The sequence below is a fragment of the Gossypium hirsutum genome, chromosome D11, assembly GCF_007990345.1.
Source record: "Gossypium hirsutum isolate 1008001.06 chromosome D11, Gossypium_hirsutum_v2.1, whole genome shotgun sequence".
In the NCBI taxonomy this organism is placed as follows: domain Eukaryota; kingdom Viridiplantae; phylum Streptophyta; class Magnoliopsida; order Malvales; family Malvaceae; genus Gossypium; species Gossypium hirsutum.
Window position 1 is genome coordinate 31,542,395 of NC_053447.1, and position 25,504 is coordinate 31,567,898.

At 35.2% G+C, this 25,504-nt stretch overlaps 1 pseudogene; it reads left to right on the top strand.

Annotated features, from left to right (window-relative positions):
• The window catches only part of LOC107913379 (probable mannitol dehydrogenase), a 49,604-nt pseudogene continuing 24,100 nt past the window's right edge, over positions 1–25,504 (top strand).

A 25,504-nucleotide genomic window follows, 5' to 3' on the forward strand; every position in this document is an offset into this window, starting at 1 on the left:
ATGGGAGTGGTCGACAGTTATGCTCTAGATTCCTTCTTGGTTCAGCTTCTGGCTGGGGTTGTGGTTTTTCGGGATCAACTTCTAGTTGTAGGTGTTGGGAAGATGGCCCACCTTGATAGAACAAAGATTGCAGAGGTGTTTGCATCACTCGCGGTGAATGAGCATAACCAGCTTGAATCCCATAAGACGATGGGGATTGAAAATGAGTTGAGCTCCCCGATGGTGCCTTATGTGGTCCCTCCTGCGACGATGGCCTATATATCATTGGTTGAGTCGGAGTCATCGAGAAATGAGATGCACCGGGCCATACATTCCAACTTGGCATATGAGTGGAAAAAGGATACACATAATGGTTAGGATACGTACCTGGCATAATCTAAAGGGGCTATGGTATGGGCATCGTCGCTTACTTCATTGAGGCTGGTGATTGTGTGGGCGTTGTTGATGGGCCAACCTCGCCGTCCCTTATCCTTGGATTTAAAGGGTCCCGTCGTTCCCTTTCGATACGGATTTGCTGATGCCTCTCATCTTCTGAAAGCAAATATGGCTTGTCATGAATCTTAAACCATGACATATAATCTAGATCACACGCTAACTCTGGAACAATAATCGGTTCATGAGGAGGTATATTATCATATCGATTTTCCCACATTTCAATATATTCTGAGTGGAAGAGCAACCAATAAGTATTCAGTCACCGTAAGTCAATTTTGTGCTCATCATCAAGCATCTCAGATGTCACATGAATCGGTTGTTGGAATCTGAATTGCCGTAACACTCTATTCGTTTGATATATCTCGACGGTAGCATAGTTGACCAATGGGATCCTAATGTTCCAAATATTTGAATTCTATAGGAATTCATTTAGAATTACTGCCCAAATTTTCGGATCCTCGTATGGTGTCCATTGAAACTATATGAACGTGATAAAAATATTAGTTATATACATAATACGAAATCGACTATGTTATGTATATATAGTTTAAAATGAAATAAATACTTACATGTGCTTCCGACGTTGGTCTAATAGAAGTTGTATATCTTCAAGAGCGATAGGTATTCCCCCGTAACTCGGCGAATGGTTCCACCTATTTAAATAAAATTTTAACATCTATTTAATAATTGTAAAATCTAATATAAATTTTACCTTGTTATGAGTGAGAATGTACATGAGTGGTCCACTCGAGGACATAAAAATAGAAAGCGAAACTGAACCAATGATTGTAGCAGTGATAGGCAACCTCCAATTTTGATTTTATTTGGTTGCGTTGCCTGACACATCTCCCAGTACAATGACGCCAACACGGTAGACCCCCAACTGAGTTCGCTAGCTGCTTTAAAATCGATGAGTTTCAGCAGCCACCTCAGATGTACAAGATTTCGTGACTTGTCCGGCATCAGATAACTTCCGATGATATAAAGGATGTATGCCCGAACATATTTTACTCTTTGTACTTCAGTCGAATCATCCCCCGACACCGGGAATATCTCTCGTAACTAGCTCATATCGATCCAACCTCCATAAATAATATTTGGAATCGCACCCCAAATATTGTAACATATGGCTTCCTAATCAGTAGATTGAGTGGACCTGGTGAGTACGGACCCATCCACTAGTAACCCCAACTATAACTGCATGTCCTCCAAAGTGATGGTACGCTCCCCACATAGAAGATGGAATGTGTGCGTCTCGTGTCTCCACCTCTCCACGAACGTGCTGATAAGTTTTGAGTCCAACTTGCACTCCAACCTATATTGGCCGTAAGCCAAAAACCTGCTTCTCTCAAGTGATTTTTAATTAACGGTGATGGAAGACCAGGTAGATTACGAATAAAACATTGTAACACTTGATCTACCAACTATTATAAAAAAATTTATAAAAAATATTAATTAAATTATAAAAATGAAATAAGAAATTTAAATAATCTTAAAAAATAAAATTAACTCTGACCATTTGCATTTGATCGACAGAGATATATTTATCATTGAGACGAATTAATTGCATGGTCATTGTTAAAATGATCAAATTTCTTAGAAATTATAAAAAAAATACTAATTCAGACAAAAATAAAAAAAATAGAGTGCTTTGAGAGCTTTTTTGAGAAATTTAGAGAGAAGTTTGGATCTAATAATAAAATTGGTGTGAAAAATGAGTTGGGGGGATTTTATACTTTTTTCCCTAACCTTTGGGCCCAATGGTCAAATTTTTAAACAGTCGTTGGAGGTGGCCGTTTGGGGATTACACGGCCAAAAGTGCATCCTCGTCAGCGTTTTTTACTAAAGCGTGTCCACGTTAGTGTGCTTTTACTTGACACAAGGAAAAAAGCATTGACGTGGAAGCGTTTTTCTGGGTTTTCCCCTGAAAACACGTCCATGTCAGTACATTTTTGGGTTTTGGGTCCATTCTCGTTAGTATTTTTTGAAATAGCCCATTTTCGTAAATAATTTCGAGAATGGGCTTTTATTGATAATAAACCCGATTTTGAGGCCATGACCAAGTTGTTTTTATGGATTTTTTTTTAATTTCACCCTTGGCTAAGAAAAAGGCGGAGAAGATGAAGAAGGAAGGGGAGGGAGAGGGAAAGAGAGATGAAATTTTATTAATGTTAATGTTAATTTTATTTTTTATTTAATTAAAAAATGACACATGATATAATTTGATTGATTCAAAAATTTTTTGTTTTTTTAATGGGAGTTAGTGGTTGGCACCTAACATAGTAGCATAATAAAATTTTAAGTATTTAAATGAGAAAAATTGCATAGTTTGAGTACTTATCTTTTAATACTAGTTTCAATGTCACATATATTGTACGTGATTTTATGTGTTTATTTTTTAATTTATTAAATAATATAATTTTACAATTTTAAAAGTTATATATTTACTAATAAAGTGAGGAGTGGTTGTATTTATAAAAGAAGTTGAGTAATTTTGATAAATAATTGAGAGAATAAAATATTTTAAAAGTGTTGGAAATAAAAAGTGAAAATTTCAAATAAAAAAACATTTACAATTGTTTTATGTTTAGAATTGTATTGAAATTAAAACTATATTTTACCCTAATATTTTATTTTTGGTGAATCATAATAATAGGATAAGGCCAGAACAACAAACATAACTAGTGAGACTAGAACTCAAGTCACACCTGAGGCGATGAACACTCTTAACCATCAAATCATCACATGGGGTTCACGCTGATATTTTTTAATTGAGATAGCATACTACTTTACATTTAATAAACCTAAATTAAATTATAATTAGATTTAAATGTCAATTAATACATATAAATACAACTATAGAAGTATTTAGATGTGAGTACAATTTGTAAGTATCAATACTACTTTATGTTTAAATGTCAATTAATAAATTTTAAATTAAATTATAATTATATTTAGATCTCAATAAAATTTATAATTGTCACATTCACTACACCAAAACAGGTCTTTAGCGGCGTATTTTGTGGCGTTTGGACAACAAACGCCGCTAAAAATTGAACATTAGCGGCGCATTAACGAAAACGCCGCTAATAATAAGCAATAGCGGCGATTCACAAAAAGCGCCGCAAAAAAATAAGGCCAACAACGTCGTTTATTGAGTTTTTGGGCCATTAGCGGCGTTTTTACAAAAGCGCCGCTAATGCTCTTGTCTTTAGCGGCGTTTTTTGAGAAGCGCCGCAAAAAACCTAAGGGCAACAACGTCGTTTTCTTTGTTTTTTGGGCCTTTAGCGGCGTTTTCTTAAAAGCGCTGCTAATGATTTGTTTTTTAGCGGCGTTTTTTTGTAAGTGCCGCTAATAGTAATAAAAAACCATTCCAATTATCTCATGATTTGATATATTTTTTTATTATAAGATGAATATTTCGTTGTATTTATTATATATTGGTCAAATTTACATTTAAATGATAACAAATAATATTAATGTTTAATACAAAATGTTTTTATTAATTAAAGAGAAGTCCTAATTAAGTCCTAACTATTTATTATTATTTTTCAATCACAGTTTATTTAAATTACTTTAGTAGAAATATATATATATATATATATAACTATGAGTAAAATAAAATATAATACAACTTAAATTGTTGTGTTGTAAAGAATAAAAAATAGAAAAAATTTTGATATATAGTTCGACTAAATTAATATATAAATCAAACAAAGTAATATAAAACACCAAATTAATATCGTGATTAATAATTTTATATATTATTTAATTAGTCGGGTTAGTACGGATAATGATGAATAATTATGATAATATGCATGGGACATGGCATATAGCTTCCTAAAACGATGTGGAGTGGGCACCAAACTCTAATTAATAATATTTTTGTAGTCCATGCCCCAGTAGAATGGGTTGAAACATCGATCTTTTTCTCTGGATAATGATATGCAAATTAAGTGAGATGCTTAGGGGTTAGGGGTGTAGAGGTTAGACGTTAGGCTTTAAGACTTAGGGTTTAGGGGTTTAGGGTTTAAGGGTCGTGTTAGGGTTTAGGGTCTAGATTAATTTTTTTAATTTATATTTTAAATATATGTTCTTTATGTACGTAATTGTAAATGAGATAATAATAAATTTAATAAACTGAAATTATGAGTATATATATAGTTGAAATTATGGCTTAAGAGATATATATTAATATATGTTATATTTAATTACTGAGATTCATACCATTTGATATTATAAGTATCTAAAATATTTATTTTGTACTACAATAATATTACGATTTGGGATTCTTGGTTTTTAAGTTTGGGGTTTAGGTTTCGGAGGTAAGGGTTTGGGATTTGGGATTTGGGATTTGGGTTTTTGAGTTTAAAGTTTAATGTTTGGGGTTATGGGTTTGGAAATTTAAGGGCCGGTTTGGGGTTTAGGGTTTAAAGATAAGTTATGATATAATATTTGATTTTAGGGTACCATATCGTTGTTTCTAGTTTTTGGGTTCAGGTACGGTGTTCCGGCCAACGGGTCACGGGTCATGAGTTTTATGGTTTAAATGTGGATATTTTACAATATAATTCGAATTAAATTAAATTTAAATTATCAATTTAATAAATATATATATGAAAAAGGATTAAATCCCAGAAGCTTACAAAAATTAGATGGTTTTAAGGTTTAAATTGTATTCATTGAAAACGATGCCGTTTCTAGTGGATTTGCATTAGAATTAGCGGCGCTAAACATGAAACGCCGCAATAGATGAAATAATACCGGCGTTTATTATAAAAGCGCCGTAAAATCTTGTAAGTTGTGAAGAAAACGGCGCCGTTTTCTTATTACATTTAGTGGCGTTTTATACAAAACGCCGCAACTATGTTTTCTTTGTTACGGGAACGGCGTCGTTTTCCATTGTTATTAGTGGCGTTACACCCAAAACGCCGCAAATATATTTTAAAGATTACACGAGTTTGCGTTAAACGACTGCGTTTGACCTTATATTTAGTGGCATTTATATATAAACGTCGCAAACTCGAAATGGTGTTACGAAAAACGGCGCCATTTTCTTATTACATTTAGTGGCGTTTTAGATAAAACGCCGCAAGTATGTTTTCTTTGTTACAGAAACGGCATCGTTTTCAAGGATATTTGTGGCGTTACACCCAAAACGCCGCAAATATATTTTAAAGATTACAGGAGTTTGCTTTAAACGACTGCGTTTGACCTTATATTTAGTGGCGCTTATATATAAACGCCGCAAAATCGAAATGGTGTTACGGAAAACGGCGCCGTTTACTTAGTTGGTTTTAGTGGCGCTTTTATTAAACGCTGCAAATTTGCATTATAACTTAAGGAAACTGCGTCGTTTTCCATTGTTAGTAGTGGCACTTTGCTTAAAACGCCGCAATGTTGTTTTAATTTTAATAGAAACGATGCCGTTTTCTATATATTATTCGTGGCGTTTTTTCTAAAACGCCAAGAGGTTTAGTTACTTGATGGGGAAACGACTGCGTTTGGCGATATAGTTAGTGGCGTTTGTTTATAAACGCCGCAAAGGGGTTAAATATGTTGACGTAAACGACGTCGTTTGTTTTCCACCATTTTCACCGAAACAAAACTAACATAAGGTCCCCGATTCTCCACCCCCCAAAACAGACATCTCCCCCAAATCCCTAAAATTTCCCCTAATCCCTAACAGTTCCCCAACGTAGTCCAGAACGGCGCCGATTTCTTTGCTGCATCACAGCCTCCGTGCGTATCCGGTACCGCAACCATCGGTAAGTTCGTCAACTTCCTTTTTCTTTTTCATGCGTGAACATTTTCTGGAGACTGGAATGCCGATTTAAATTCAAACTGCATGCTTCTTATCCGTGCATATCCGTACTTGTTGCTTGTGTTTTGGGGGGATTTGGTTCAGCTTGCAGTCCCCATGTGCTAGTTTTTTGCTTTGACGTCAAACTGCATGCCTCCTTCTGTTATCTCTTTTAGGGTTCAACAACCAGTAGAACCCCTTCAGTGGATATTATCAGGAAAAAAAATTAACTTATTAAAGCACTTAGCCAAATTTCAATAATTTAGTTACAACCGCCCCTTAGTTTAGATTGCTCGCTAATTACAATAGAATCTTCCAAACTGTTTATGTGACAACCTATTTTTGAAAGAACTAATTTTCTCTTAATAATCTCTTTGGAAGTATCAATTCATGCTTGAGAAATATGATCTCACTCTGTCACGTGGATCTCTCTAACAATCAATTCAATAGCACTTTTCCTTCATTGCTAATTATATAATATTAACGCAGACCAGTCACTTTTTCTATCAAGCAATGAGTTTCAAGGCATGATTTGTTTTCTGTGTTTTTGTCAATTTGTCAAGGCTAAATGAACTTGATATTTCTTTCAATCACTTGGAAGTGGAAGCAGAGATGATGTTACCAAGTTGTCAAAAACAATGATTTGTTGTCATTTTGATTTTTGATATGCTTGATGTAGGGTTATTTAATTGTTAACTTGTTAGCTTGTTCAGTACTGCTAATTTATTTATTCGTTATTACTTTTTCAATGTTAAAAGTTGACAGCACACATATATGCAGTAAAGGTTTAGTGTTTTAATATTTTCTAAGTCTTTGAATTTTTTTAAAATCGTTTGTGCATAGATGGCATTCTTTTTTTAACATATTTGGTTCTCATATTGATAAAGTTTTACAAACTGAAAAAAAATATTTGCTGCTAACTGATCATGGTTCATCTACTGTAGGCAAAATTAATATTTGGTGCAATTATTTTCATATCTGACCATTGACATCTGGTTTGCTGCCTGTGTTTTGGCCAAACTATTGTTTGGGCAGGTACAGGATAATTCATATACATTTTCCCTTATTTATATGCATTTTCCTAAATTACTTAACCAAATTCATGTTTCTGACTGCAGTCTGTCTTTGTTGGTGTGAGTGAAGTAGACAAAGTTGAGTGAAATATTAAGGTATGTTTTAGTTCATAACTTAAATCAGATCTAGTTTTATCATGATGATTTTTGAAAAATGTTTCTTTTGCGGCACTGGTTTTGTATACATGCAATTGGTTTTGGTTGTTTTCCTTTAGCTTATGTTTCATTTTTTTACTTATTTTACAACTGCCATGTACTTTTCTGACTTATGTTTTCTTGTATTATCCATCAACGATTGTTATATATGTTGAGCAAAATAGAAGCAATTGTTTAAATTGTACCGGGAATTACATTAAAATATTTTATTTTAAAATTATTCGAAATTTCGGAACTATACGTTACATTCAATAACAAATTAGTCCACTTTCTTTTCACATTTCAGTTTCATTGATATCAAATATGTTTAATTGTTGTATACATATTATTCTATATCGCAAGTAAATTATTTCGAAAATGAAGGTTATTTATTTCTAAATAATATAAACATTTGGTTAAAAGCTTGTATAGTTTTAAAATAATTATATGTTTTCGTCCAAAAGTTTTGTTTTTCCTTTAGTTGCTATTTTAATCACGGAAATTTAGTTTGTTTTGTTTTGTTTTATTTAATTTGAATCTTGGAAAAAAATTTCAAACTTTGACCGATTTTTAAGTTTAATTTTAGATAACTTACAAAAATTTTGTTAAAACTAACATAACATACATAATTTAATTTAAAGTTACTGACTATTTGTTTTAAAGTTAAATTTCACATAACATACATAAATTAAAGTTACAATTTCTTAACTTATATAATATTAAGATAACTTATATAATATTACATAACTTATATCATGTTAAGATAAAAAATCGAATTACATAACTTATATAATATTAATATTACTTTTATAATATTAAGATCAAATTTCGAATTACATAACTTATACAATAATAAGGTAAAATTTCTAATTACATAACTTACACAATATTAAGATAAAATTCCAAATTACATAACTTATATAATATTAAGATTACTTTTATAATATTAAGATCAAATTTCGAATTACATAACTTATATAATATTACATAACTTACGTACAATATTAAGATAAAATTTCGAATTACATAAGTTATATAATATTAAGATTACTTTTATAATATTAAGATCAAATTTCGAATTACATAACTTATATAATTTTCCGTAACTTATATAATATTAAGATAAAATTTCGAATTACATAACTTATATAATATTACATAACTTATACAATATTAAGGTAAGATTTCGAATTACATAACTCATACAATATTAAGATTACTTATATAATATTAAGATTACTTTTATAATATTAAGATCAAATTTTTAATTACGTAACTTATATAATTTTCCGTAACTTATATAATATTAAGATTACTTATATAATATTAAGATAAAATTTCTAATTACATAACTTACATAAATTACATAACTTATACAATATTAAGGTAAGATTTCAAATTACATAACTCATACAATATTAAGATTACTTATATAATATTAAGATAAAATTTCTAATTACATAAATTACATAACTTATACAATATTAAGGTAAGATTTCGAATTACATAACTCATACAATATTAAGATTACTTATATAATATTAAGATAAAATTTCTAATTACATAACTTACATAAATTACATAAATTACATAACTTACATAAATTAAATAACTTGCATAACTTAAATAACTTACATAACAGATAACCTTCCTAGCTTACATTATTTAGATAATACATAGCCTACATAACTTACATAACTTACATAAATTAAATAACTTACATAACTTACATAACTTACATAAATTAAATAACTTACATAACTTACATAACTCACATAATACACAACTTACATAACTTACATAATACATAACATTCCTATCATATCATAACTTACATAACTCATTTATAGTAATATCTGGCGTTTTAACTTTCCCGTGCAAATTATTGTCAACATCAGACTTCAATAATTAAGAAATGGACCGGTCTTGGATGAATTTGTCAAGGGTAAGCAACGGCTATAGAAATGGAGTACAGACGTTTCTAAATTTTGCATTTCAATATGCAAGCCAAGAGAACATGATTCTTTGCCCCTGTAAGAAATGTGTCAACATAAACTGGCATTATCGTGAGGTTGTATATGAGCATCTAATTGTTGATGGGTTTGTTCGGGGTTATAAACAATGGTTATTTCATGGAGAATGCCCGTCTAGTACTTCCTCTTCAAGGATGGATGTAACTTACACTGATACTGCTTACCATCAGTCTGATAGAGGGGATGACATGGAAGGTATGTTGCGGGATGCATTTAATATGCACAATCATGGTGTCCAGTCATTCCCAGCGGACTTTGTGGCCTCTGATGATTGTAATATTGGTGGAAATGCTTTTACCGAACCGGGAAGTAGTGTACGTCATGAAGAGCCGAATGGGGAAGCGGCGAAGTTCTACGCGCTACTTAATGACATGAACGAAGAACTATATGAGGGATCAAAATTTTCAAAAATGTCCTTCTGTGTTCATCTTTTTCAATTAAAGTGTTTGGGAGGGTGGACCGGAAACTCGTTGATAATGCTGTTAGAGTTTTTGACAGAAATGTTTCCGTTTGCAAAAATCCCTCGGTCATGCAAAGATATGAAGAAAATGATAAAAGATTTAGGCCTTGGGTATAACAAAATCCATAGTTGCCCAAATGATTGCATGTTGTATTGGGGCGATCGGAGAAACCAACAGTGCTGTCATGTATGTGGCCAGTCACGTTGGATAAGTAGAAATACAGATGGGAGCGACAATGAAAATGATGCACAGTCACGGAAGAAGCCAGTCAAGGTTTTGCGGTATTTTCCGTTGATACCAAGGCTTCAAAGGCTTTTCATGTCGTCGAAGACAGCGGAGTCAATGACGTGGCACCATGATGGACGAACCGATGATGGGTTATTAAGGCATCCAGCAGATTCTTTAGCTTGGAAATCATTTGACAAAAATTTTCCAAGCTTCGCAATCGATCCTAGGAGTGTGAGGCTTGGGCTAGCATCTAATGGGTTTAATCCTTTTAAGATCATGAGCACTGCCTACAGTACTTGGCCAGTAGTGCTTGTTCCTTACAATCTGCCTCCATGGATTTACATGAAGCAATGTTCCCTTATCTTATCTATGATTATCCCTGGAGAGAAAGGGCCCGGGAATGATATCGACATTTATTTACAGCCACTTATTGAAGAGTTAAAACAATTGTGGGCTGGTGTCGAGACATACGATGTGCTGAGAAAGGAGAACTTTAATTTACGTGCAGCTTTGATGTGGACCATTAATGACTTTCCCGCTTATGCCAATTTATCCGGTTGGAGTACCAAGGGTCGTTATGCGTGTCCTTGTTGTGCTACACAAACATGTTCGCAATGGTTGTACAATGGGAAGAAGTTCTCTTACATGGGGCATCGTCGGTGGTTACCGGAAAATCATAGATTTAGATTTCAGAGTTCTGTATTTGACGGTACTGAAGAGTTCAGAAAAGATCCTTCGCAGACCAGTGGCTCTGAAATCTTGTTCATGCTGGAATATATGAATTTCATTTATGAGAAGATGAATCAACCGCCAAACACGCAAAGAAATAGAAGATCAAATGATGAAGCTGATGATGACTCTGATGAAGAGGACGATCCTAATGAGGCAGACTTGTGGAAAAAAAGAAGTATTTTTTTTGAGCTGCCTTATTGGGAGCATCACCTTTTACGACACAATCTTGATGTTATGCACATTGAGAAAAATGTATGCGAGAACATTATGGGTACAATTTTGAATGTCGATGGAAAATCAAAAGATAATCTTCAGAGTCGACTTGATTTAGTCCAAATGGGAATCCGACCTGATCTTCATCCCAATCCACTTCCGAATGGGAAATATCGATTGCCGCCTTCTATTTTTTCAATGTCGAAGACGGAAAAAGATTTGTTCTGCACTGTGTTGAAGGATATAAAGGTTCCAGATGCGTATGCATCAAATATATGTCGATGTGTTAGTGTTAAAGATCGAAGATTATATTCGCTAAAATCACATGACTATCACATCTTGATGCAAGATTTACTGCCAGTTGCTGCACGATGTTGTATGTCGAAGAAGGTGACGTCTTGTCTAATTGAACTATCCAATATAATGAAAGCCATTTGTGGCAAAGTTTTGGATGTTTAAGAACTTTAGAAGGTACAGGATCGAGCCGCTTTGACTTTATGCAACATGGAGAAAATCTTCCCACCTTCCTTCTTCACCATTATAGTTCACTTAATAATCCATCTCCCGCACGAAGCAATTCTTGGCGGACCCGTGTTCTATCGATGGATGTATCCCATAGAAAGGTGTTAATTAAAATTTTAAAAATTTTCCTTCATTCACCTCTATGCCTTTAGTTACAAATTTTGATAATGTTGTATATTGTGTTTAGGTTCCTATCGAAATTAAAGTCTTACTGCCGCAACAAGCGATATCCAGAAGGATCGATTGCTGAAGGCTACTTGGCAGAGGAATGTCTGACCTTCTGCTCAAGATATTTGGAAGATGTTGAAACAAGGTTAAACAGACCAAATAGGAATGCTGGACTCACAGACCATAACTTAGCCGATACTTATTTGTTCCAAAGTTTTGGAGAACCAATCGGCAAAGTTGAAATTGCAGAATTAGATCATTTATCATGGGTACAAGCACATCGATATGTTCTGTTTCACCACGAATCATTGGAACCTTTACGAAAGTAAGTTCTACAAATTTGATAAATATTTATCAAACTAGTAATTGTTTATCTTCTAACAAAGTGAACATTTTTTTAACATAGTGAGTACAAACAAATATTGAGATCTCGTTCGCGCTCCCGAAGAACACATCATTGAGATATTAATAAGTTGTTTACAGAATCTTTTTATGAATGGCTAAGCCAAACGGTATGCAGTTGGAGCTTCCGCTTACAAATAAATTTTTTTTTGCTTATAACATTTTTAATTACTCAGTTTACTTTCCATTCAATAGGTTTGGAGTGGGAAGAACGTAAACGACGATGTTAAATGGCTCTCCCAAGGTCCAAATCGAGTGGTTAAAAGATATAGTGCGTTCCTCATCAACGGATTCAGATTTCATACAAAATATCGCGAGAGGTTGAGGAGAATGCAAAATTGTGGAATAGTTGTCAATTCTGCAATTACAAGTTATGCTAGTGCTAGGGACAATAATCCTGTCGAGGGAAATGTGGAATATTTCAGACATCTTACTGACATAATTGAGTTGGATTACTACGGCAGATGGAAAGTTGTCTTATTTCGAGGTGATTGGGCCGATGTTAATACAGCTCGTGGAATTAAGCACGATCAATTTGGTTTTACAATGGTGAACTTTGACCGATTGATTCACACAGGACAACAACTGATAGATGAGCCGTATGTATTCTCATCTCAAGTCAAACAAGTTTTTTACTCAAAAGATCCAACTGATGAGGGTTGGTACGTTGTACTCCGTAACATCCCTAGAGACTTGTTTGACATGGGCAGTGGAAGTAGAGATAACATCGACGATAGATCAGAAACTTTGCCCTTTCCAGAACAAAACTTAAACGATAATATCCCTAGTACTAGTGCACAATTTCAATGGGTTCGTCAGGATACCGATGAAGATATTTACGAATTATGATGTAGTAAGATTTTACGATTGTTTAATTATATGTAATATCATAATTTAAATCTTGGTCTTATTGTATATTTCAACTATTTTATATGTGCTATTATTGTTGTAATTAGTTATTAAGTTTTCAACTATTTTATGTGTATTGCAGATAAAATGCCTAGAAGAAAAATTCTAAGGGGAAGCATTGTTCAAAATGATCCAAACTCGACAGAAACAAATAGTACTGAGCAACAGGCAGCAATTGGATCTTCGACTGTTCCGATTACAGCTGAGGATCCTACAGAAGTTCAAAGTAATTTTACATTTAATTTACATACGTGTTGACCTATAATTGATTTATTTTTTAAATTCTTATATTATAATATACCATTTGTAGCTAAAAATGGTGGGACGCGCAGAGGTCGAGGACGTACGCTACTTAGAGAGTTATACGAGTTAGATCCAGTCGAGCGTGTCAAAGTTGGACGAAATAGTTTTGGTCAGCCTGTTGGATCAGAAGCTCGACTTTTATCAGGATACATGGGCATTTTAGCACGAAATCCGAACATGTTGCCTATCAACTACGAGTCATGGCATCAAATGCCTGATAGCAACAAAAACCAAGCCATCGATAATATTAAGGTAACAAAATGTTAATGTCATATGTAATGCTTGAGACATAGTTTCATTTATATTTACTTTATTAACTTGTGTTTTTTGTATGCGAGATTTGCTTTAGAGGTCTCGGATGCTTATGTAAAGAAGGCATTGGGAAAAAGATGGAGAGATAATAAAAGTACTTTGAAGAAAAATTATTATAAGACAAAAACAACCCTCGATGAGAAATTGCAAAATGTCCCGCCGGGTATGTTGAGGTATGAATGGGAAGATGCGGTTAGATTTTGGCATTCGAAGAAAGGCGAGGTATGACGTTCTTCCAAACTATTGTAATTATTTCGGTTTATAGTATTTACTATTTACGAACTAAAAATTTCATAACGTAGGATCGTGAACAAGTTGGAAAAAGTAGCAGGCAGAAACAAAAATTCACTCACACAGCCGGGTCGAGAAGTTTTGCATGTGTAGCTGAGGTAGAGGTATTTTGAATTTTTTAATATTCTCAAATATGTATAACTTTCCATTAAATAACATTTTTACACATATATTGTAGGAACTGTCGTCCGGTCAAAAGTTGGACGCCTTCAACTTTTTGAAATTACACATAGGAAGAAAGATGGATCTCCCATGACTCCTGAAGCTGGTGAAATAATGGTACGTTTACTTAATACGATTTGACTTGTTTTAGTTATTTATAGTGTTTATTTTCTAATGGTTTAATTCATTGCTTCTAATGCGACTATTGTTATGTTGCATATGTTTTTTAATATATATTGCGTTCCTAACTATGTGATTTATTTATTAGGAAAAACTAAAAGATAAAAAGGCGGAGTACGAAGCGATTGCTTCTAGTGATAGTTCTGTTCATCTTGAAGACATTGATAACCGGATTATTACTGAAGTTTTGGGTCCTGAAAGGTATGGTCGGGTTAGATTTCAAGGATCTTTTGTTAGCCCAACCCAATATTTTGGATCCAGCTCGCACCAATACATGGCTTCGGGGAGTCAGGCTCAAGCTGAAGTTCAGAGGTTAAAAGACCAGATGGCTCAGATGCAAGCGACCACAGTTGAGGTTCAAAGGAAATATGAAGAACTCCAGCTACAACTTAAAGCAGAGGCGGCAGCGAGGGAAGCAGCGGCTGTAGCGAAGGAAGCAGAGGCTGCAGCGAGAGAAGTAGAGCAGAGCAAAAAGTACGACGAACTCCAGCAGCAGCTTCAGATTATGATGAAGATGTTTCAGTCGCAACTTCCGCCGTCATAGTGTATTACATAAATATTTTAACATTTAACATTTTTGCAAAAATAATATGAATTCACTTTTATTTATTGATATTAATATTATTTTTATTCGTTTAATTTGGAATATTATATAAATTTATTGCTTTTGGCTGGTTTAGATCTATTTGCTTTTGATTTGTTGCTATAGGAGGGCTGAAAAAATAAAAAAATTAATATTAAAAAAATCATAAAAGTAGTGGCGTTTTTGTGAAAAAACGCCACTAAAGACCATGTTCTTTAGCGGCGCTTACAAACAAAAACGCCGCTAAAGACCATGATCTTTAGCGGCGCTTAGAAAAAAGCGCCACTAAAGACCATGTTCTTTAGCGGCGCTTAGAAAAAACGCTGCTAAAGACAATGCTCTTTAGCGGCGTTTCTTTCTAAGCGCCGCTAAAGAACATGGTCTTTAGCGGCGTTTTTTTTATAAGCGCCGCTAAAGAACATGGTCTTTAGCGGCGTTTTTTTCTAAGCGCCGCTAAAGAACATGGTCTTTAGCGGCGTTTTTTTTTAAAGCGCCGCTAAAGAACATGGTCTTTAGTGGCGTTTTTGTTTGTAAACGCCGCAAACATTTGCGTTGTTTTCGTTAGCGGCCTTTTTTGCGGCGTTTTTGGAAGCGCCGCAAATACCTTTAGTGGCGTTAAAAAGCGCCGCTAAAGACCTGTTTTGGTGTAGTGATTTAATTATGCACACATACTACTTTATCTTAACCTTATACTAATATTTAGATGTTAATACATTTTTTTGTTATCAAAATATTTAAATGGCAATTAATAAATTTAGATTAACTGATAATTAAATTTGTAATTATCACTATATTTAAATTAGAATACATTTTGTTGTTATTATTCTTGTCTATTCAAAAGTTTTATCAAACTCGTATTTTTGTATAAAATATAAATAAATAAATATATTGTTGATGTTTTTAAAAATTAAGATCAAATTTAGACATAAAATTTCAGAATCAAATTTGTTATCCTTCTTGTCAAGCATTAAAATGAAGGGAATTAGTTGGGTGATATTTTGAAAGTTTTAAAGCTGAAGAAAGGAACTTGAGTTATCTATACTGCAATTTACCGTAGAAAACAAAAAAAAATATCTCCTAAAAGTTAATTCTATAAATAAGAAGCTTTTGTTTTGACTCAAACTCACCAAAGCATCAAAGAGAAGAAAAAAAGAAAGAGCATATCAGCTGAAGAAGAGCACCCAAAGAAAGCTTTGGGTTGGGCAGCCCTGGGACTCATCTGCTCACCTCGCTCCTTTTACATTCTCCAGAAGGTTTAAATTATTTACGGTGTTTTGTTTTCATAAGTAGTTCTTTTTTACTGCATTTGAACAAGATGATTATGATGAGAAATTGCAGGGAAACAGGAGAGAGATGAGGCCTTCAAGATGCTCTATTGTGGGATATGCCACTCTGATTTTCATATGATCAAGAATGAATGGGGTAACACTGTTCATCCTTTTCTTCCTGGGTAATTAATTTCTCTTCCTTCCTTCTACTTCAACAAAAAATAGTCTAAGTACATCAAACTAAATTCAAAATACATTTGAATAACTACTAAAATAATATGCTTAAAACGAGGTTTGGTTTAAGGAATTTCACATTCTCAAGAACATCTTAAATGATATTTTTCTTCTGGATTTTGGAAATTACTTTAAGTTTCTAATCTTATATTCTTAGTAGTGTTGTTGGAAATTGTAAGCACTAAATTTTTGTCCGACTAGAATTTGTGTTTAATTTTCAAAATTTCAAAAAAAAAATTTAAAAAATAAAAATTACTTTTTGACCCCTAAACTTTTCCTAAATTTCATTTTGACCCTTAAACTTTCTTTAAATTTCATTTAGACCCCTAACATTCATTAAATTTCATTTTAATCCTAAATTTTCTAAAAATTACATTTAGCCCCAGAAGTTTTGCTGCATTTGTGATTTGGTCCTTCAGACAGGTTACGTGATTTGGGGCACCCACTTCCCAGATTTCCAGGCCACAAACATGGGTGGCTGCTCCTTCTTCACCCACTACCTGCAAAATGAAGCAAAAATCATCTATAAAAGGGGCTTTTAACCCAAAAAAAAAGGGACCCCCACCCCATGAATCTCCAAAAAAAAAAGTTTCAAAGAGAAAAAAAGCTTCAAAAATAAGAAAAAAGGGGAGAGAAAAGAAAGGAAAGAGAAAGGTCCGGTGGAGTCGACGGTGGCAGCTCGAACGGCGGTGTGAAAGAAGCGACGGTGTGGGGGGCTCGGTTTTGAAAAAGAAGAAGAAGGAAGAAGAAGAAGAAGCAGAAAGAAAGAGAGAAGAAGAAAGAAGAAAAAAAAAAAAAAAAAAATTTAACAGTCGGGTCAAACCGACCCGAACCGGGTATAACCCAACCCGATCCGGCAACCCAACCTGACCCAGCAAGCCCATTAGCCAAGCCCAAAGTAGCCCAACAAAAAAAAAGAAAAAACAAAGCAAAAAAAGGGGAAAGAAGCAGCAAAAAAAAAAGAGGGTAGGCCAACAATAGGCCCAATTCCAGCAGCCCAACAAGCAGCCAACAAGCCACCAGCCAGCAGGCCTGCGCAGGCCAGCCCAACAAGGCAGCCCAGCAGAAAAAAAAGGAAGAAAAAGAAGAAAAAAGGAAAAAAGAAAAAAAGAAAAAAGAAAAAAAGAAAAAAGGAAGAAAAAGGGGGTTCAATTTTAGCAACCCGTTTGGCGAAGCTCGTGTTTTAGATTTTTCGGTAATTTTATTTATTTCTCTTTTAATTTAATGCTCGTATTTTTATGTTATTTCATTTTAATATTATTAGCATTTTATGCATTTTATATATTTTTATATTTTTGTATTTTTATTTACAATTTAATTAAATTTTAATTTTACTTTATTTTAAATAATTTTAATAAATAAGGCAACGAATCGGTTTAGCATCGAGTCACCGAATTCATCGCTATGTTGGGTGGATATCGATAGCTCGTGTTAAATTCGGGACGCCCTTTTAAAAATAAAAAATATTCAAAAATCCCCGTATTAAGAAAATTTCTCATGTTTTAATAGAATCCCGATTAAATATCAAATTGAATCGTTTTGACACTAATTCGTCGATTTCATCGCCATGTTGGGGGTGAATATCATCGATTCGTGTTAAAAACGGTACGTTTTTAAAAAATAATAAAAATAAAAAATTTGTGTTTCAAGTCTTCGGATTTTCAAATATCACTCGTATTTCAAAATTTTCAACTTTTCGCATTTTCAAGAGTTTTCGTGTTTCAAAAGAAATTTCCGCGTTTTAACAAAAAATAATTTCGTATTTCAAAAATTTTCGTGTTTCCAAAATTTTGCGTGTTTTAAAAATCCTCGTGTTTTCAAAAATTTCAGTGTTTTGAAAATTTTTGTGTTTTTTTTTAAAATCTTGTGTTTCATAAATTTTCGTTTTTTTAAAAAAATAATAATTGTTTTCAAAAATCTTCGTGTTTTCAAGATTTCAGTGTTTCAAAATTTTTCATGTTTTCAAAAAATTTTCTCGTGTTCAAAAAAAAATTTTTCGTGTTCTTTTTTTTAAAAAAAAAACTTTCGTGTTTCAAAAATTTTCACGTTTTCAAAAATTCCCATGATCAAAAAAAAATTTGTGTTTTCAAAAAATTTTCATGTTTCAAAAATTTTCGTGTTTTCAAAAATTTTCGTGTTTTCAACAATTCTCATGTTTCACGAATTTTCGCGCTTCAAAAAAATCAGGTTTTCAAAAAAATTCGCGTATTTCAAAATTGTCGTGTTCTCAAAAATTTTCGTGTTTTAAGAATTTTCGTGTCTCTAAAATTCTCGTGTTTTAAAAATTTTTCTTGTCTAAAAATAAAAATAAAAATTGTTTCAAAAAATGTTCGTGTTTTAAATTTTTTGTGTTTTGAATAAATTTCTCGTGCTTCAAAAGTTGTCGTGTTTTAAAAATTTTCATGTTTCTAAAATTCTCGTTTTTAAAGAAATTGTGTTTCCAAAATTCCCGTGTTTTGAAAAAAAAATTCTCGTGTTTCAATCGGATCACGATTAAATATTAAATTGAACTCGTATTTTTGAAAATTAAGATAACACGCGTTTAACAAGATACCAATTTTGGGCGTCGCGAGGGTGCTAATACCTTCCTCGCGCGTAACCGACTCCCGAACTCGAATTTTCTCTGGATTCTTACGTAGACCTAAAATGACATCTTTTTTAGAAAATTTAAAAATAAAATTTTCTTCTAAAAGGAGAATTTATTAGGTGTCTGATCACACCTATGAAAAAAGATCGGTGGCGACTCCCTTTTCAAATAGATCGAGATTCTATTTTCAAATTTTCAATATTTATTTCGATTAGCGCCCGTGCCCAATTTTTAGGTCGCTACTGCTGGCGACTCCACTGGGGAAAGCCTTTTTGAGAGTCGTGTCTGGAATTAAACACGTTTTGTCAAAATTTTCAAATTTCCTTGTTCAAAGTAAATATTTGGTCGTGATCCGAAAATCTCGTTTACAAAATTCATGCATTTGTATCGTGCTGTAAATATTTCTTCTAACTTGCTTATTTGGTTGTTTTTCAGTTTTTAATTTTTATGGTTTTAATTTTGGTTTAGTTTCTTTAAGTGAAACGTAAAGGTTTATGAGTTGTTCCCCACACACCGTGCACTTGCATTTTCGCATAACATGAGCTCTCTACTCGGGCTCCGTCTGTTTAAGTGAAAGTAAACGCTACGCCTTCGTGAGTTAACTCGTCCCTCCGCACAGGCTAGTGAATACTTTCGGGTTACATATGATTTATGCTTTCGTGAGTTAACTTGTCCCTCCGCATAGGCATAAGTAAATGTAACCCCTCGAATTGAACTCGTGAGCCTGTGATAGGCTATGACCGAGGCTCCGTGTTAATCTTAGTAGATGATAGTACGGGCAATTCGAGTACCTATCTAGAACCAAAACCGCATATAATGAACCATATGAGCCACCTAACTAGAGCCATGCTGAACCTCCGTCCGTTTAGTAGTCACCAAAATAAGTGCACAGGAGGAACGCCTCTTACCTTTTGCACTTTCGCTTTCTATGCAAGGGAATCGAGTCCATTGGACCAAGTAGCTTAATTTGTTAGATTTTCCACAATTTTTCTCTGATCATATGTGTTTTGCTAACCAATGTTGTTTGTCTGTATTTCTATTTTTCATCATGCATCATATACATCTTGTTAGGAGAGGGTTGATTAGAGATTGGTTTCCAAAAAGGGGTTTCTGATAGAGGAGTCAATTACACGAGTGACCGAAACATTGTGTAATAGACTCTATTGATTAAGGAAATGCCTAAATAGGGGCTATCTTGAAATTAACACCAATTTTTTGCATTTCTTTCATGACTAACAGTTATTTGACATTCATGCATTCATTCATTCATTGCATATTCCATACTCGTTCGCTGAGGTTAAAACATACAATTCGCTAGTTGTGCATACCATACGGGAAACCAGGGATATTCCACGAAAAACTGCCTAGCCTTTAAGAGAAGAGTTCAAGGACTCATTGATGCAGGTATCCTACGATTCGATAGTGCTAGTAATGCAACTGGGAACCCATTCCCTAACCATATCGAAAGGGATGTGAGCATAGTGGGGAAAGTGGACGAATGGAAAGTCAGAAGATGTGTTTCGGAAATAAGGACGCCTCTGCAGAAAATCTGGGAGGTACTGGTTAAGAAAGGATTACTTTGTCACCCCGATAAAATTCTCGGAGAAGAAGGTCAAAGTTTTTGCAATTTACATGGAATTATGGGACACGACATTCAGTCGTGTGAGGAATTTAAAAGGTTGCTTCAAGACCGGATGGATAATAAGGAGATTAAGATCCTTAACAAAAGGGAAGAGACCAATGAAAGAGAAGTATGCGCCTCTGATAGCCAGTCATCAGGTCCCCCTTATAGCGCTGATCAACCGTTAGTAATTTATTACGATGCGACGAAAGAGCCGGTGAAACCAAAAATGATAATCGAAGTACCATCTTCTTTCCCTTACAAGGACAATAAAGCAGTACCATGGAAATATGACGTTAATATCGTCACACCTGAAGATGAAAAACCCAAAGCCATGACTGGAAGCATCGGGGAATTAGGTCATTTCACTCGTAGTGGAAGATGTTATTCGAATGAGATAAAGAAGAACAGTGACTTGAAACAGAAAGGAAAAGCACCGATGCATGTGACCGATGATGAGCATGAAACTGCGCCTGAACAAGAAACTAAAAATCCTGTGGACGAGGAGGAAGCACAGGAATTCTTAAAATTTATCAATCACAATGAGTACAACGTGGTAGAACAATTGAGTAAGCAGCCAGCGCGAATCTCGGTATTATCTCTGCTGTTAAATTCAGAACCACACCGAAACGCTCTGCTGAAAGTGTTAAATCAAGCTTATGTGGCAAACAATGTATCCATTGAAAAACTGGATAGGTGGATAAACAATCTGAATGCGGACAACTTCATCTCTTTTAGTGATGATGAGATACCGCTAAATGGTAGAGGTTCGGTGAAAGCGCTGCATATCACGACCCGCTGCAAGGGCTACATAATACCGAACGTACTCATCGATAATGGGTCAGCATTAAATGTTATACACTTTCCAGAATACCGATAGATTTGTCCTACTTAAAGCCCTGTCATTCCACGGTAAGGGCATTCGACGGGACGAGGCGTGAAGTCATGGGAAAGATCGAAATCCCTTTGGAAGTGGGCCCTACATCTATGAGGTCGAATTCCAAGTCATGGACATTACACCCTCTTATAACTGCCTTTTGGGAAGACCTTGGATTCATTCTGCTGGAGCAGTCCCATCATCCCTCCATCAAAAAGTGAAATTCATCATGGATGGCTGTTTGGTCACAGTTGAGGGCGAAGAAGACATCATCGCATCTATCTCTGCTGACGCGCCATACCTGGAAGTAAGCAAGGATGCAGTGGAATGTTCCTTTCGATCCCTTGAATTCATCAATGCCACTTTCGTCGCTGAGGGAAATAGAATTCCGATGCCAAAACTGTTGAGAAATACCAGAATGGGTGTCAAGTTGACCGTAGGTAGGAGAGCTCGTGCGAGAAGAGGTTTAGGGAGACATCTGCAAGGAATAGTGAGGGCTTTAAAGCCAGTGCACCACAAGGCCCGATACGGTTTGGGGTTCCAGCCTGACATGCGCCAAAGAAGAAGACAGTGGAAGAAGGATCAAGAGAGAAGAATTGCAAGAACTTTGGGCCGAGAACCAGAATGGGAACCAATAGAGTACCCTCCTTTGTCAAAAACATTTACATCTGCGGGAATGATGTACCCTGGACAAGAGGATCCACGAAACATGCTGGGATTAATTGAAAAGGATTTTCAGAATGCTAGTATAAATGTCATTGACAAAGAAGCTGGTGCAAGTAAAGATGTCTCGAGGATACGCCCTTGCCCTCCTGGTTTCATGTTGAACAATTGGATTGCTGAGGAGCTTCTTGTAGTTTATAAGCCTTCAGAGTAATGCCAAACATCAACCTTCTATTGTATCCTTAGATATAATAGAGTTCTTTTGTAAGAGTTTGTATTCGCTCTTTATCATTTAAATGAATTTCAATGAAGATGTATTTTGTCATGATTTTTCGCATTATCACTAATTTCATAATCATTTTCTCATTTCATAGCCTATCCTTACATTTGCCTCATTGCCATGACATAACATTTTGTTTGTTGTTTCCAATACTTGGATGTCCCCCGATAGCTTTCTTTTCAATTCAACTTTCAGGTGCTCAGATATTGACGACATGAATAAGCCCGTTACGAATCTTGAAATTGATGATGAGAAGGCTGTTTGCTTAGGAGAATTTGAAGCCGAAGAAAATGCTGAAGATTATGTCTCGTCTCCTGAATTGTTAAGAATGGTGGAACAAGAGGATAAACAGGTTCTGCCTCATGAAGAATCTATAGAAACAATAAATTTGAGCACTGAAGAGAGGAAACAAGAAGTGAAGATTGGGACTTCTATTTCAGAAAGTACCAGGCGTAGTTTGATCACTTTACTCCGCGAATACAAAAATGTTTTCACGTGGTCATACCAGGACATGCCAAGGCTAGATGAAGATTTAGTGGTCCATAAGCTCCCATTAAAGCCAGAATGCAAGCCCATCCAGCAAAAATTAAGACGGATGAGGCCCGAAATGCTGTTGAAAATAAAAGAGGAAGTCAAGAAGCAATTTGACGCTGGCTTCCTACAAGCCTCCAAATATCCAGAATGGGTGGCTAACATAGTCCCGGTACCAAAGAAAGATGGAAAAGTACGAATGTGCGTGGATTATCGTGACCTGAATCGAGCAAGCCCAAAAGATAATTTTCCCTTGCCACATATTGACACGTTGGTGGACAACACAGCAAAACATTCATTGTTTTCTTTCATGGATGGATTCTCGGGGTATAATCAGATCAAGATGGCTTCTGAGGATATGAAGAAAACTACCTTCATAACAATGTGGGGAACGTTCTGCTACAAGGTGATGCCATTCGGGTTAAAGAATGCTGGGGCAACATATTAGAGGGCTATGGTGACGTTATTCCATGACATGATGCATAAAGAAATAGAGGTCTACGTCGACGATATGATTGCTAAATCTCGAGGAGAAGAAGAGCATGTAATGAACCTCAAGAAGTTGTTCGAAAGGCTGAGAAAGTTTCAGCTAAAGCTTAATCTAGCCAAATGTACATTCAGGGCTACCTCGGGAAAGTTGCTAGGCTTCATTATCAGTGAAATAGGTATCGAAGTTGATCCAGATAAAATAAAAGCCATCCAAGAATTACCACCTCTGCGCACGCAAAAGGAAGTTAGAGGATTTTTAGGGAGATTAAATTACATCGCCCGATTTATCGCTCAACTTACCAACCAATGCGACCCAATCTTTCGGCTTCTTCGAAAACATAACCCGGAAGAATGGAACGAGGAATGCCAAGTGACCTTTGATAAGATAAAACAATATTTGTCCAGTCCTCCAGTGCTAGTACCGCCAACTCCGGGAAGACCATTAATTTTGTATCTGACAGTGTTCTAAAGTTCAATGGGTTGCGTACTGGGACAACATGACGAGTCAGGAAAGAAAGAAAAGGCGATCTACTACCTCAGCAAAAAGTTCACTGAATATGAGGCAAAATATTCGTCCGTTGAGAAATATTGTTGCGCTCTGGTTTGGGTAGCTTGGAGACTCAGACAATATATGTTGTATCACACGACATGGCTAATTTCAAAGCTGGACCCAATAAAATAGATGATGGAATCGCCGGCACTATCAGGAAGAATGGCACGATGGCAGCTCCTCCTTTCGGAATATGACATTGCCTATGTAAGTCAGAAGTCAATAAAAGGGAGCGCAATAGCTGACTTCTTAGCAACTCGAACGACAGAGGAATATGAGCCTTTAAGATTCGATTTCCCAGACGAAGACTTAATGTGCATCACAGAAATAGAATCCGAGTCATCAAAAGAGAAGTCATGGAAGATGTGCTTTGATGGTGCGTCAAATGCTTTAGGGCATGGAATTGGAGCAATCCTGGTATCACCAGACAGGAATCATTATCCGTTCACTGCAAGACTGAACTTCTTCTGTACCAATAATATCGCAGAATATGAGGCCTGTATCATGGGGCTTCGTGCAGCTATCGAACGAAACATCGAGATCTTGGAGGTGTACGGGGACTCAGCCCTAGTGATTTACCAAATCCGTGGAGAATGGGAAGTGAGGGACTCAAAATTGATTAAGTACAGCGATTTAGTGGCTGGATTGATCAAGGAATTCAAAGAAATAACTTTTCATTACTTCCCACGAGAAGAGAACCAACTGGCTGATGCCCTAGCCACTTTGGCTTCAATGTTCAAAGCAAGTAGAGAAGCAGAAATAATGCCCCTCAAAATGAGCATATACGAGGTCCCTGCACACTGTTGTAGCATTGAGAAAGAAGTAGACGGACGGCCTTGGTTCCATGATATCTTAGAATATATCAAGAATCAAAGGTATCCCGAACAAGCGAATGAGAACGATAAAAGAACAATTAGAAGAATGGCAGCGGGATTTGTTCTTGATGGGGATATCCTGTATAAAAGAGGAAAGGATCAGATGCTTTTGAGATGTGTGGATGATGTTGAAACCAGAAAAATACTTGAAGAGGTCCATGAGGGAATTTGCGGAACGCATGCCAATGGTTTCAATATGGCCAGAAAGATCATGAGACTCGGTTATTATTGGCTGACAATGGAAAGTGACTGCATCAATTTTGCCAGAAAATGCCACAAATGTCAAATCTACCGCGATAAAATTCATGTAGCCCCTTCACCCCTTCATGTCATGACTTCTCCGTGGCTTTTTTCTATGTGGGGCATGGATGTCATAGGGCCAATTTCTCCAACAGCTTCAAATGGACATCGATTCATTTTTGTGGTTATCGATTACTTCACAAAATGGATTGAAGCCGCTTCGTTTGCCAATGTGACGAAGACTGCAGTGTGCAAGTTTTTGAAAAAGGAAATCATTTGCCGATATGGTTTGCCTGAAAGAATCATCTCAGATAATGCCACGAATCTGAACAATAAGATGATGA